A 14,565-nucleotide genomic window follows, 5' to 3' on the forward strand; every position below is an offset into this window, starting at 1 on the left:
CACCCTTCTTCAAATAATGGCTTGTGATGCGCAGACTAGAACGTTTAGGGTTACAAAAGAACCTCGTTTTCTTCACATCCTTATCTTTGTGATGAAGGATTCCGCTTACATATATATATGTAATGATTGGTTACTTCAGGTGTGTATATATATATATAGATATATATATATAGATATATATCTCCAAATATCCTAAAGGACACTGCCCTTCATCATTCCATACCGTTACACATGTATAGGACCATGCATGGTGATCTCCTCCACACAAAAATAAATGCTGGTGCAGAACAGGTAAGTGAAATTGAGTACATCAGCTTTTGGGCATTTTGAGCCATGGGTCAGACATGTTAGAGCAGGAGGGCAGGTTGACAGCAAGAGGGAGTGTTTTCCTTTCAATTTTCCAATAGCAAAGTGATGTTTGCCGCTGTCATTTCAGAGTGAGGCGAAGATTTGTTGTTGTTGTCTGGCTTTGTGGGGTTTTTCGTCTGTTTTTTTTTGTTTGTTTTTGAGACAAGGTCTCACTGTCCACCGGGCTGGAGTACAGGGACATGATCAGGGTTGCTTCTGCCTTGACCTCATGAATTCAAGCAAACCTCCTTACTAATCCTCCCGAGTAGCTGGGACTACAGGCACGTGACATCACACCCTGGGGTGTGAACTGGGATTTGATGTTTTCAGTTGGCTCCCTAATGGAATAGGATCCCTTACTATTCTGCAATACAGATCGTCTTCATGATGATCATTCTCGTGTGCATTATATTTCTACTAACCTGCTAATTGTTTTGCTTTTTTCTCTTTTTTCTTTCTTTCTTTCTTTTTTTGACAGGGCCTCACTCTGTTGCCCAGGCTGTATTGCAGTGGCAGGATCTCAGCTCACGGCAACCTCTGCCTCCTGGGTTCAAGCGATTCTCCTGCCTCAGCCTCCTGAGTAGTTGGGATTACAGACTTACTGACATACACCACCACGCTGGTCAATTTTGTTTTGTTTTGTTCTTTTTGTATTTTTAGTACAGACGGGGTTTCGCCATGTTGGTCAGGCTGGTCTCACATTCCTGACCTCAGTTGCTCAGAAAACTGGTGAGGTCAGAAAACGCACCCTGGGAGAGGCTGGCAAAAAGCCCCGAACCGCCGTCGCTAGGCCTGGGGTTTTCTTCTGTACTGAAACACTACTTACTACTCATCTAGTGCAGGGACAAAAGCAATTAGACACTTCTGGGAGTTAAAAGGAGACGAATTGTCAGTGCCATTTGAGAAGGGGTATTAAGGAATTTGCCAGGCTACTGACGCACGTCAGGTGCAAACCGCAGGTTGAGAGACAGCTACGTATTTTCTGTCCGTGAAGGTGATAAGCGGGGGCTTGAAGAAAGATTGACGGGGGATTACACTGGCGCCAGAAATAGGAAAGGGCTGCTTGCGGGTGGGAAGGGTGGGTCGGCTTGCTGACTAGAAGGTTGCCTGGCAGTGGATGTAGGATGTAGAAGCGGGACGTCAAACAAGAAGCTGTCGCTTCAATAAAGTCTGAACAAAGACTAGCTATGAAAACGGCAGGAGAGAGTAGGGAAACTGGACCCGTCTCCTCATAAATCTTCCCGCCTTATATTTCGGGGAGGATCGCAGCGCATGTCGGCCAAGACAGGTGAGACTGCGGTTCTGACCTGCGGGCCTCGATGAATTGCGTCAGGGCACCTGGGCTCCGGGAGAGCCGTTCCCCTCCACAAAGTAAGCGTGTTATGTCTTCGAAAGAACGGGGACACCAAGAGCCCCAAAGGCCCTGCTTCCATCCCAGAGAACAGCCCCCCTCTGCGTAGCTGGTACCTGGCTCTGTGAAGTGAGAACACGTTCCCCGCTAGCACAGAAATCCTACAAACTCCTGAGGGGGCTGCGGTTAGGAGCAGGGGCTGTGTGAAACGTGACTCTGGAGGCTAGAGAAAAACACGAAAACTTTCACGGAGGGTCGTGGGCGGCAAGACACCCAGGCGCCGAGGCAAGAGACCGAGGACACGAGCTGTTCCAGTATAATAAAACATAAAACAAGAAGAGTTATACCAGAGATAGATCTTAGATATGATTATATATCAATATCAATAGTCATTAGTTGGTAGTAATATCTCTTTATTCCCATATTATGATAATCCTCGCTCTGTAATCATAACCTAGGAAAAACCAGGCCCTACAGAGATAGGAGCTGAAGGGACACGGTGAGGAGTGACCAGAAGACAAGAGTGCGAGCCTTCCGTTATGCCCAGCACAGGGCCACCAGAAGGGATCCTGGGTCTAGCGGTGACGCCTTCGTCTGGGAAGACGCCCGTTGCCAGGCGGACCGTGGTCTAGCGGTAGCGAAAAGTGTCAAGGAACACCAGCCGCCGCGTAGCAGGCCGGGAAAGGGAGCCTCCTTTTCCCCAGGGGAGTTTAGAGAAGACTCTGCTCCTCCACCTCTTGTGGAGGGCCCGACATCAGTCAGGCTTGCCCGCAGTTATCCGGAGGCCTAACCCTCTCCCTGTGATGCTGTGCTTCAGTGCTCACGCTCCTAGTCCGCCTTCACGTTCCATCCTGCCCGCCTGCCTGGCTCTCTGCCTTCTAGATAGCAGTAGTAAATTAGTGAAAGTACTAGTTAGTCTCTGATATGCAGAAATAATGGCCTAAGCTGTCTTTCTCTTTGTCTCCTCTCCTCTCCTCTCCTCTCTCTCTCTCTCTGCCTGAGCTGCCAGGCAGGGAAGGGCCCCCTGTCCAGCGGACACGTGACCCACGTGACCTTACCTGTCATTGGAGATGACTCAAACTCTTTACCCTGCCCCTTTTGCTTGGTATCCAATAAATAACAGCGCAGGCAGACATTCGGGGCCACTACGGGTCTCCGCGCATTGGTGGTAGTGGTCCCCCGGGCCCAGCTTCCTTTTCTTTTATCTCTTTGTCTCGCGTCTCTATTTCTACAACCTCTCGTCTCTGCACACGGGGAGAGACCCACCGACCCTGTGGGGCCGGACCCTACAGAGCGTGAGAACCCAAGAGACTGGAGACCAGGGATCCATTTCTGCAATAAGCAGCCTTACGTTGAAAGGGAAGAGCTATGCAGCCTTCGCGCTAGTTAGCTTGTGATAAACAGGCTCACAACTCAACGGCTGACACTTCTTACTTCTCCAGCGAGGAGAAGGACGGCGACATGCCACTTCCTGTCTTCCAGCCTCCTGAGTGCAACAATAACACCCAAGGGCACCGCCAAAGCGGCAAAGCAACGGAAGAAAGCGGTAACGCTTAACGGGCAGCCTGTTCTTCAAACCACGACAAAAAGCCAGGGGAAAGCGCGAACGCAGTCCCCCACTACCACAAATTATGCAGTCGAGTTTCCCACATTTGGGGAAATCGCAGGGGTCAGCACATCCGGAGTGCAATGGATAAGCCTCGCCCTGGGAAAACCACCTTCGTGATCATGGTATCTCCCCTGCCAGGTAAGTATGAGCTCCTGCACCTCCGCCCCGCCACAGCCTCACGCGCCTCCCCCTTTACACGCACGGTCACTTGCCCCGCGCACCCCCGAGCCCTCCTAGCCCTGACACACAGCTGGGACTCTCAGGTCCCACCAGCGGTCCTGAACCCCCCTCCCACGGCACGAGAACTCCTTCGTGGCGAAGCAGCATGTGGCCAAGCAGCCAGCCTCTGCGCTGCCTCATCTACATAGAAGTCGCCCTATCCGTGATGTCACCGACAGTGCCTTTCCCAGTCCCCGTCGGCTCTCCCGCACCACCCTCCGCCAACTCAGCCGACCCTCTCGCTGCCGGAGCCGGCAAGCGGAAGTGACGTCCGCCTGTCCCTTTATTCCCTCCCGCTGCCTCGTCTGTTCTCTCCCAAAGAAGCTGGTGCTTAGCCTCCGTTGCGGAGCAACCTTTCGGCGACCAGCTGGAGCCTGGGCACCCTTCTTCAAATAATGGCTTGTGATGCGCAGACTAGAACGTTTAGGGTTACAAAAGAACCTCGTTTTCTTCACATCCTTATCTTTGTGATGAAGGATTCCGCTTACATATATATATGTAATGATTGGTTACTTCAGGTGTGTATATATATATATAGATATATATATATAGATATATATCTCCAAATATCCTAAAGGACACTGCCCTTCATCATTCCATACCGTTACACATGTATAGGACCATGCATGGTGATCTCCTCCACACAAAAATAAATGCTGGTGCAGAACAGGTAAGTGAAATTGAGTACATCAGCTTTTGGGCATTTTGAGCCATGGGTCAGACATGTTAGAGCAGGAGGGCAGGTTGACAGCAAGAGGGAGTGTTTTCCTTTCAATTTTCCAATAGCAAAGTGATGTTTGCCGCTGTCATTTCAGAGTGAGGCGAAGATTTGTTGTTGTTGTCTGGCTTTGTGGGGTTTTTCGTCTGTTTTTTTTTGTTTGTTTTTGAGACAAGGTCTCACTGTCCACCGGGCTGGAGTACAGGGACATGATCAGGGTTGCTTCTGCCTTGACCTCATGAATTCAAGCAAACCTCCTTACTAATCCTCCCGAGTAGCTGGGACTACAGGCACGTGACATCACACCCTGGGGTGTGAACTGGGATTTGATGTTTTCAGTTGGCTCCCTAATGGAATAGGATCCCTTACTATTCTGCAATACAGATCGTCTTCATGATGATCATTCTCGTGTGCATTATATTTCTACTAACCTGCTAATTGTTTTGCTTTTTTCTCTTTTTTCTTTCTTTCTTTCTTTTTTTGACAGGGCCTCACTCTGTTGCCCAGGCTGTATTGCAGTGGCAGGATCTCAGCTCACGGCAACCTCTGCCTCCTGGGTTCAAGCGATTCTCCTGCCTCAGCCTCCTGAGTAGTTGGGATTACAGACTTACTGACATACACCACCACGCTGGTCAATTTTGTTTTGTTTTGTTCTTTTTGTATTTTTAGTACAGACGGGGTTTCGCCATGTTGGTCAGGCTGGTCTCACATTCCTGACCTCAGTTGCTCAGAAAACTGGTGAGGTCAGAAAACGCACCCTGGGAGAGGCTGGCAAAAAGCCCCGAACCGCCGTCGCTAGGCCTGGGGTTTTCTTCTGTACTGAAACACTACTTACTACTCATCTAGTGCAGGGACAAAAGCAATTAGACACTTCTGGGAGTTAAAAGGAGACGAATTGTCAGTGCCATTTGAGAAGGGGTATTAAGGAATTTGCCAGGCTACTGACGCACGTCAGGTGCAAACCGCAGGTTGAGAGACAGCTACGTATTTTCTGTCCGTGAAGGTGATAAGCGGGGGCTTGAAGAAAGATTGACGGGGGATTACACTGGCGCCAGAAATAGGAAAGGGCTGCTTGCGGGTGGGAAGGGTGGGTCGGCTTGCTGACTAGAAGGTTGCCTGGCAGTGGATGTAGGATGTAGAAGCGGGACGTCAAACAAGAAGCTGTCGCTTCAATAAAGTCTGAACAAAGACTAGCTATGAAAACGGCAGGAGAGAGTAGGGAAACTGGACCCGTCTCCTCATAAATCTTCCCGCCTTATATTTCGGGGAGGATCGCAGCGCATGTCGGCCAAGACAGGTGAGACTGCGGTTCTGACCTGCGGGCCTCGATGAATTGCGTCAGGGCACCTGGGCTCCGGGAGAGCCGTTCCCCTCCACAAAGTAAGCGTGTTATGTCTTCGAAAGAACGGGGACACCAAGAGCCCCAAAGGCCCTGCTTCCATCCCAGAGAACAGCCCCCCTCTGCGTAGCTGGTACCTGGCTCTGTGAAGTGAGAACACGTTCCCCGCTAGCACAGAAATCCTACAAACTCCTGAGGGGGCTGCGGTTAGGAGCAGGGGCTGTGTGAAACGTGACTCTGGAGGCTAGAGAAAAACACGAAAACTTTCACGGAGGGTCGTGGGCGGCAAGACACCCAGGCGCCGAGGCAAGAGACCGAGGACACGAGCTGTTCCAGTATAATAAAACATAAAACAAGAAGAGTTATACCAGAGATAGATCTTAGATATGATTATATATCAATATCAATAGTCATTAGTTGGTAGTAATATCTCTTTATTCCCATATTATGATAATCCTCGCTCTGTAATCATAACCTAGGAAAAACCAGGCCCTACAGAGATAGGAGCTGAAGGGACACGGTGAGGAGTGACCAGAAGACAAGAGTGCGAGCCTTCCGTTATGCCCAGCACAGGGCCACCAGAAGGGATCCTGGGTCTAGCGGTGACGCCTTCGTCTGGGAAGACGCCCGTTGCCAGGCGGACCGTGGTCTAGCGGTAGCGAAAAGTGTCAAGGAACACCAGCCGCCGCGTAGCAGGCCGGGAAAGGGAGCCTCCTTTTCCCCAGGGGAGTTTAGAGAAGACTCTGCTCCTCCACCTCTTGTGGAGGGCCCGACATCAGTCAGGCTTGCCCGCAGTTATCCGGAGGCCTAACCCTCTCCCTGTGATGCTGTGCTTCAGTGCTCACGCTCCTAGTCCGCCTTCACGTTCCATCCTGCCCGCCTGCCTGGCTCTCTGCCTTCTAGATAGCAGTAGTAAATTAGTGAAAGTACTAGTTAGTCTCTGATATGCAGAAATAATGGCCTAAGCTGTCTTTCTCTTTGTCTCCTCTCCTCTCCTCTCCTCTCTCTCTCTCTCTGCCTGAGCTGCCAGGCAGGGAAGGGCCCCCTGTCCAGCGGACACGTGACCCACGTGACCTTACCTGTCATTGGAGATGACTCAAACTCTTTACCCTGCCCCTTTTGCTTGGTATCCAATAAATAACAGCGCAGGCAGACATTCGGGGCCACTACGGGTCTCCGCGCATTGGTGGTAGTGGTCCCCCGGGCCCAGCTTCCTTTTCTTTTATCTCTTTGTCTCGCGTCTCTATTTCTACAACCTCTCGTCTCTGCACACGGGGAGAGACCCACCGACCCTGTGGGGCCGGACCCTACAGAGCGTGAGAACCCAAGAGACTGGAGACCAGGGATCCATTTCTGCAATAAGCAGCCTTACGTTGAAAGGGAAGAGCTATGCAGCCTTCGCGCTAGTTAGCTTGTGATAAACAGGCTCACAACTCAACGGCTGACACTTCTTACTTCTCCAGCGAGGAGAAGGACGGCGACATGCCACTTCCTGTCTTCCAGCCTCCTGAGTGCAACAATAACACCCAAGGGCACCGCCAAAGCGGCAAAGCAACGGAAGAAAGCGGTAACGCTTAACGGGCAGCCTGTTCTTCAAACCACGACAAAAAGCCAGGGGAAAGCGCGAACGCAGTCCCCCACTACCACAAATTATGCAGTCGAGTTTCCCACATTTGGGGAAATCGCAGGGGTCAGCACATCCGGAGTGCAATGGATAAGCCTCGCCCTGGGAAAACCACCTTCGTGATCATGGTATCTCCCCTGCCAGGTAAGTATGAGCTCCTGCACCTCCGCCCCGCCACAGCCTCACGCGCCTCCCCCTTTACACGCACGGTCACTTGCCCCGCGCACCCCCGAGCCCTCCTAGCCCTGACACACAGCTGGGACTCTCAGGTCCCACCAGCGGTCCTGAACCCCCCTCCCACGGCACGAGAACTCCTTCGTGGCGAAGCAGCATGTGGCCAAGCAGCCAGCCTCTGCGCTGCCTCATCTACATAGAAGTCGCCCTATCCGTGATGTCACCGACAGTGCCTTTCCCAGTCCCCGTCGGCTCTCCCGCACCACCCTCCGCCAACTCAGCCGACCCTCTCGCTGCCGGAGCCGGCAAGCGGAAGTGACGTCCGCCTGTCCCTTTATTCCCTCCCGCTGCCTCGTCTGTTCTCTCCCAAAGAAGCTGGTGCTTAGCCTCCGTTGCGGAGCAACCTTTCGGCGACCAGCTGGAGCCTGGGCACCCTTCTTCAAATAATGGCTTGTGATGCGCAGACTAGAACGTTTAGGGTTACAAAAGAACCTCGTTTTCTTCACATCCTTATCTTTGTGATGAAGGATTCCGCTTACATATATATATGTAATGATTGGTTACTTCAGGTGTGTATATATATATATAGATATATATATATAGATATATATCTCCAAATATCCTAAAGGACACTGCCCTTCATCATTCCATACCGTTACACATGTATAGGACCATGCATGGTGATCTCCTCCACACAAAAATAAATGCTGGTGCAGAACAGGTAAGTGAAATTGAGTACATCAGCTTTTGGGCATTTTGAGCCATGGGTCAGACATGTTAGAGCAGGAGGGCAGGTTGACAGCAAGAGGGAGTGTTTTCCTTTCAATTTTCCAATAGCAAAGTGATGTTTGCCGCTGTCATTTCAGAGTGAGGCGAAGATTTGTTGTTGTTGTCTGGCTTTGTGGGGTTTTTCGTCTGTTTTTTTTTGTTTGTTTTTGAGACAAGGTCTCACTGTCCACCGGGCTGGAGTACAGGGACATGATCAGGGTTGCTTCTGCCTTGACCTCATGAATTCAAGCAAACCTCCTTACTAATCCTCCCGAGTAGCTGGGACTACAGGCACGTGACATCACACCCTGGGGTGTGAACTGGGATTTGATGTTTTCAGTTGGCTCCCTAATGGAATAGGATCCCTTACTATTCTGCAATACAGATCGTCTTCATGATGATCATTCTCGTGTGCATTATATTTCTACTAACCTGCTAATTGTTTTGCTTTTTTCTCTTTTTTCTTTCTTTCTTTCTTTTTTTGACAGGGCCTCACTCTGTTGCCCAGGCTGTATTGCAGTGGCAGGATCTCAGCTCACGGCAACCTCTGCCTCCTGGGTTCAAGCGATTCTCCTGCCTCAGCCTCCTGAGTAGTTGGGATTACAGACTTACTGACATACACCACCACGCTGGTCAATTTTGTTTTGTTTTGTTCTTTTTGTATTTTTAGTACAGACGGGGTTTCGCCATGTTGGTCAGGCTGGTCTCACATTCCTGACCTCAGTTGCTCAGAAAACTGGTGAGGTCAGAAAACGCACCCTGGGAGAGGCTGGCAAAAAGCCCCGAACCGCCGTCGCTAGGCCTGGGGTTTTCTTCTGTACTGAAACACTACTTACTACTCATCTAGTGCAGGGACAAAAGCAATTAGACACTTCTGGGAGTTAAAAGGAGACGAATTGTCAGTGCCATTTGAGAAGGGGTATTAAGGAATTTGCCAGGCTACTGACGCACGTCAGGTGCAAACCGCAGGTTGAGAGACAGCTACGTATTTTCTGTCCGTGAAGGTGATAAGCGGGGGCTTGAAGAAAGATTGACGGGGGATTACACTGGCGCCAGAAATAGGAAAGGGCTGCTTGCGGGTGGGAAGGGTGGGTCGGCTTGCTGACTAGAAGGTTGCCTGGCAGTGGATGTAGGATGTAGAAGCGGGACGTCAAACAAGAAGCTGTCGCTTCAATAAAGTCTGAACAAAGACTAGCTATGAAAACGGCAGGAGAGAGTAGGGAAACTGGACCCGTCTCCTCATAAATCTTCCCGCCTTATATTTCGGGGAGGATCGCAGCGCATGTCGGCCAAGACAGGTGAGACTGCGGTTCTGACCTGCGGGCCTCGATGAATTGCGTCAGGGCACCTGGGCTCCGGGAGAGCCGTTCCCCTCCACAAAGTAAGCGTGTTATGTCTTCGAAAGAACGGGGACACCAAGAGCCCCAAAGGCCCTGCTTCCATCCCAGAGAACAGCCCCCCTCTGCGTAGCTGGTACCTGGCTCTGTGAAGTGAGAACACGTTCCCCGCTAGCACAGAAATCCTACAAACTCCTGAGGGGGCTGCGGTTAGGAGCAGGGGCTGTGTGAAACGTGACTCTGGAGGCTAGAGAAAAACACGAAAACTTTCACGGAGGGTCGTGGGCGGCAAGACACCCAGGCGCCGAGGCAAGAGACCGAGGACACGAGCTGTTCCAGTATAATAAAACATAAAACAAGAAGAGTTATACCAGAGATAGATCTTAGATATGATTATATATCAATATCAATAGTCATTAGTTGGTAGTAATATCTCTTTATTCCCATATTATGATAATCCTCGCTCTGTAATCATAACCTAGGAAAAACCAGGCCCTACAGAGATAGGAGCTGAAGGGACACGGTGAGGAGTGACCAGAAGACAAGAGTGCGAGCCTTCCGTTATGCCCAGCACAGGGCCACCAGAAGGGATCCTGGGTCTAGCGGTGACGCCTTCGTCTGGGAAGACGCCCGTTGCCAGGCGGACCGTGGTCTAGCGGTAGCGAAAAGTGTCAAGGAACACCAGCCGCCGCGTAGCAGGCCGGGAAAGGGAGCCTCCTTTTCCCCAGGGGAGTTTAGAGAAGACTCTGCTCCTCCACCTCTTGTGGAGGGCCCGACATCAGTCAGGCTTGCCCGCAGTTATCCGGAGGCCTAACCCTCTCCCTGTGATGCTGTGCTTCAGTGCTCACGCTCCTAGTCCGCCTTCACGTTCCATCCTGCCCGCCTGCCTGGCTCTCTGCCTTCTAGATAGCAGTAGTAAATTAGTGAAAGTACTAGTTAGTCTCTGATATGCAGAAATAATGGCCTAAGCTGTCTTTCTCTTTGTCTCCTCTCCTCTCCTCTCCTCTCTCTCTCTCTCTGCCTGAGCTGCCAGGCAGGGAAGGGCCCCCTGTCCAGCGGACACGTGACCCACGTGACCTTACCTGTCATTGGAGATGACTCAAACTCTTTACCCTGCCCCTTTTGCTTGGTATCCAATAAATAACAGCGCAGGCAGACATTCGGGGCCACTACGGGTCTCCGCGCATTGGTGGTAGTGGTCCCCCGGGCCCAGCTTCCTTTTCTTTTATCTCTTTGTCTCGCGTCTCTATTTCTACAACCTCTCGTCTCTGCACACGGGGAGAGACCCACCGACCCTGTGGGGCCGGACCCTACAGAGCGTGAGAACCCAAGAGACTGGAGACCAGGGATCCATTTCTGCAATAAGCAGCCTTACGTTGAAAGGGAAGAGCTATGCAGCCTTCGCGCTAGTTAGCTTGTGATAAACAGGCTCACAACTCAACGGCTGACACTTCTTACTTCTCCAGCGAGGAGAAGGACGGCGACATGCCACTTCCTGTCTTCCAGCCTCCTGAGTGCAACAATAACACCCAAGGGCACCGCCAAAGCGGCAAAGCAACGGAAGAAAGCGGTAACGCTTAACGGGCAGCCTGTTCTTCAAACCACGACAAAAAGCCAGGGGAAAGCGCGAACGCAGTCCCCCACTACCACAAATTATGCAGTCGAGTTTCCCACATTTGGGGAAATCGCAGGGGTCAGCACATCCGGAGTGCAATGGATAAGCCTCGCCCTGGGAAAACCACCTTCGTGATCATGGTATCTCCCCTGCCAGGTAAGTATGAGCTCCTGCACCTCCGCCCCGCCACAGCCTCACGCGCCTCCCCCTTTACACGCACGGTCACTTGCCCCGCGCACCCCCGAGCCCTCCTAGCCCTGACACACAGCTGGGACTCTCAGGTCCCACCAGCGGTCCTGAACCCCCCTCCCACGGCACGAGAACTCCTTCGTGGCGAAGCAGCATGTGGCCAAGCAGCCAGCCTCTGCGCTGCCTCATCTACATAGAAGTCGCCCTATCCGTGATGTCACCGACAGTGCCTTTCCCAGTCCCCGTCGGCTCTCCCGCACCACCCTCCGCCAACTCAGCCGACCCTCTCGCTGCCGGAGCCGGCAAGCGGAAGTGACGTCCGCCTGTCCCTTTATTCCCTCCCGCTGCCTCGTCTGTTCTCTCCCAAAGAAGCTGGTGCTTAGCCTCCGTTGCGGAGCAACCTTTCGGCGACCAGCTGGAGCCTGGGCACCCTTCTTCAAATAATGGCTTGTGATGCGCAGACTAGAACGTTTAGGGTTACAAAAGAACCTCGTTTTCTTCACATCCTTATCTTTGTGATGAAGGATTCCGCTTACATATATATATGTAATGATTGGTTACTTCAGGTGTGTATATATATATATAGATATATATATATAGATATATATCTCCAAATATCCTAAAGGACACTGCCCTTCATCATTCCATACCGTTACACATGTATAGGACCATGCATGGTGATCTCCTCCACACAAAAATAAATGCTGGTGCAGAACAGGTAAGTGAAATTGAGTACATCAGCTTTTGGGCATTTTGAGCCATGGGTCAGACATGTTAGAGCAGGAGGGCAGGTTGACAGCAAGAGGGAGTGTTTTCCTTTCAATTTTCCAATAGCAAAGTGATGTTTGCCGCTGTCATTTCAGAGTGAGGCGAAGATTTGTTGTTGTTGTCTGGCTTTGTGGGGTTTTTCGTCTGTTTTTTTTTGTTTGTTTTTGAGACAAGGTCTCACTGTCCACCGGGCTGGAGTACAGGGACATGATCAGGGTTGCTTCTGCCTTGACCTCATGAATTCAAGCAAACCTCCTTACTAATCCTCCCGAGTAGCTGGGACTACAGGCACGTGACATCACACCCTGGGGTGTGAACTGGGATTTGATGTTTTCAGTTGGCTCCCTAATGGAATAGGATCCCTTACTATTCTGCAATACAGATCGTCTTCATGATGATCATTCTCGTGTGCATTATATTTCTACTAACCTGCTAATTGTTTTGCTTTTTTCTCTTTTTTCTTTCTTTCTTTCTTTTTTTGACAGGGCCTCACTCTGTTGCCCAGGCTGTATTGCAGTGGCAGGATCTCAGCTCACGGCAACCTCTGCCTCCTGGGTTCAAGCGATTCTCCTGCCTCAGCCTCCTGAGTAGTTGGGATTACAGACTTACTGACATACACCACCACGCTGGTCAATTTTGTTTTGTTTTGTTCTTTTTGTATTTTTAGTACAGACGGGGTTTCGCCATGTTGGTCAGGCTGGTCTCACATTCCTGACCTCAGTTGCTCAGAAAACTGGTGAGGTCAGAAAACGCACCCTGGGAGAGGCTGGCAAAAAGCCCCGAACCGCCGTCGCTAGGCCTGGGGTTTTCTTCTGTACTGAAACACTACTTACTACTCATCTAGTGCAGGGACAAAAGCAATTAGACACTTCTGGGAGTTAAAAGGAGACGAATTGTCAGTGCCATTTGAGAAGGGGTATTAAGGAATTTGCCAGGCTACTGACGCACGTCAGGTGCAAACCGCAGGTTGAGAGACAGCTACGTATTTTCTGTCCGTGAAGGTGATAAGCGGGGGCTTGAAGAAAGATTGACGGGGGATTACACTGGCGCCAGAAATAGGAAAGGGCTGCTTGCGGGTGGGAAGGGTGGGTCGGCTTGCTGACTAGAAGGTTGCCTGGCAGTGGATGTAGGATGTAGAAGCGGGACGTCAAACAAGAAGCTGTCGCTTCAATAAAGTCTGAACAAAGACTAGCTATGAAAACGGCAGGAGAGAGTAGGGAAACTGGACCCGTCTCCTCATAAATCTTCCCGCCTTATATTTCGGGGAGGATCGCAGCGCATGTCGGCCAAGACAGGTGAGACTGCGGTTCTGACCTGCGGGCCTCGATGAATTGCGTCAGGGCACCTGGGCTCCGGGAGAGCCGTTCCCCTCCACAAAGTAAGCGTGTTATGTCTTCGAAAGAACGGGGACACCAAGAGCCCCAAAGGCCCTGCTTCCATCCCAGAGAACAGCCCCCCTCTGCGTAGCTGGTACCTGGCTCTGTGAAGTGAGAACACGTTCCCCGCTAGCACAGAAATCCTACAAACTCCTGAGGGGGCTGCGGTTAGGAGCAGGGGCTGTGTGAAACGTGACTCTGGAGGCTAGAGAAAAACACGAAAACTTTCACGGAGGGTCGTGGGCGGCAAGACACCCAGGCGCCGAGGCAAGAGACCGAGGACACGAGCTGTTCCAGTATAATAAAACATAAAACAAGAAGAGTTATACCAGAGATAGATCTTAGATATGATTATATATCAATATCAATAGTCATTAGTTGGTAGTAATATCTCTTTATTCCCATATTATGATAATCCTCGCTCTGTAATCATAACCTAGGAAAAACCAGGCCCTACAGAGATAGGAGCTGAAGGGACACGGTGAGGAGTGACCAGAAGACAAGAGTGCGAGCCTTCCGTTATGCCCAGCACAGGGCCACCAGAAGGGATCCTGGGTCTAGCGGTGACGCCTTCGTCTGGGAAGACGCCCGTTGCCAGGCGGACCGTGGTCTAGCGGTAGCGAAAAGTGTCAAGGAACACCAGCCGCCGCGTAGCAGGCCGGGAAAGGGAGCCTCCTTTTCCCCAGGGGAGTTTAGAGAAGACTCTGCTCCTCCACCTCTTGTGGAGGGCCCGACATCAGTCAGGCTTGCCCGCAGTTATCCGGAGGCCTAACCCTCTCCCTGTGATGCTGTGCTTCAGTGCTCACGCTCCTAGTCCGCCTTCACGTTCCATCCTGCCCGCCTGCCTGGCTCTCTGCCTTCTAGATAGCAGTAGTAAATTAGTGAAAGTACTAGTTAGTCTCTGATATGCAGAAATAATGGCCTAAGCTGTCTTTCTCTTTGTCTCCTCTCCTCTCCTCTCCTCTCTCTCTCTCTCTGCCTGAGCTGCCAGGCAGGGAAGGGCCCCCTGTCCAGCGGACACGTGACCCACGTGACCTTACCTGTCATTGGAGATGACTCAAACTCTTTACCCTGCCCCTTTTGCTTGGTATCCAATAAATAACAGCGCAGGCAGACATTCGGGGCCACTA

General features: G+C 51.3%; 3 non-coding genes across 3 annotated transcripts; all 3 read right to left on the reverse strand.

Annotated features, from left to right (window-relative positions):
* Positions 1–3,290: 3,290 nt before the first annotated feature.
* On the reverse strand, positions 3,291–3,454 carry LOC134735071 (U1 spliceosomal RNA). The gene has a single exon (XR_010117930.1). It is a non-coding gene; the product is annotated as a U1 spliceosomal RNA (small nuclear RNA).
* A 3,742-nt stretch (positions 3,455–7,196) lies between these two features.
* On the reverse strand, positions 7,197–7,360 carry LOC134735072 (U1 spliceosomal RNA). Its single transcript, XR_010117931.1, has one exon. It is a non-coding gene; the product is annotated as a U1 spliceosomal RNA (small nuclear RNA).
* Positions 7,361–11,102: 3,742 nt separating this feature from the next.
* On the reverse strand, positions 11,103–11,266 carry LOC134735073 (U1 spliceosomal RNA). Its single transcript, XR_010117932.1, has one exon. It is a non-coding gene; the product is annotated as a U1 spliceosomal RNA (small nuclear RNA).
* Positions 11,267–14,565: the final 3,299 nt, after the last annotated feature.

The sequence above is a fragment of the Symphalangus syndactylus genome, chromosome 12 (assembly GCF_028878055.3).
Source record: "Symphalangus syndactylus isolate Jambi chromosome 12, NHGRI_mSymSyn1-v2.1_pri, whole genome shotgun sequence".
NCBI classification, from domain to species: domain Eukaryota; kingdom Metazoa; phylum Chordata; class Mammalia; order Primates; family Hylobatidae; genus Symphalangus; species Symphalangus syndactylus.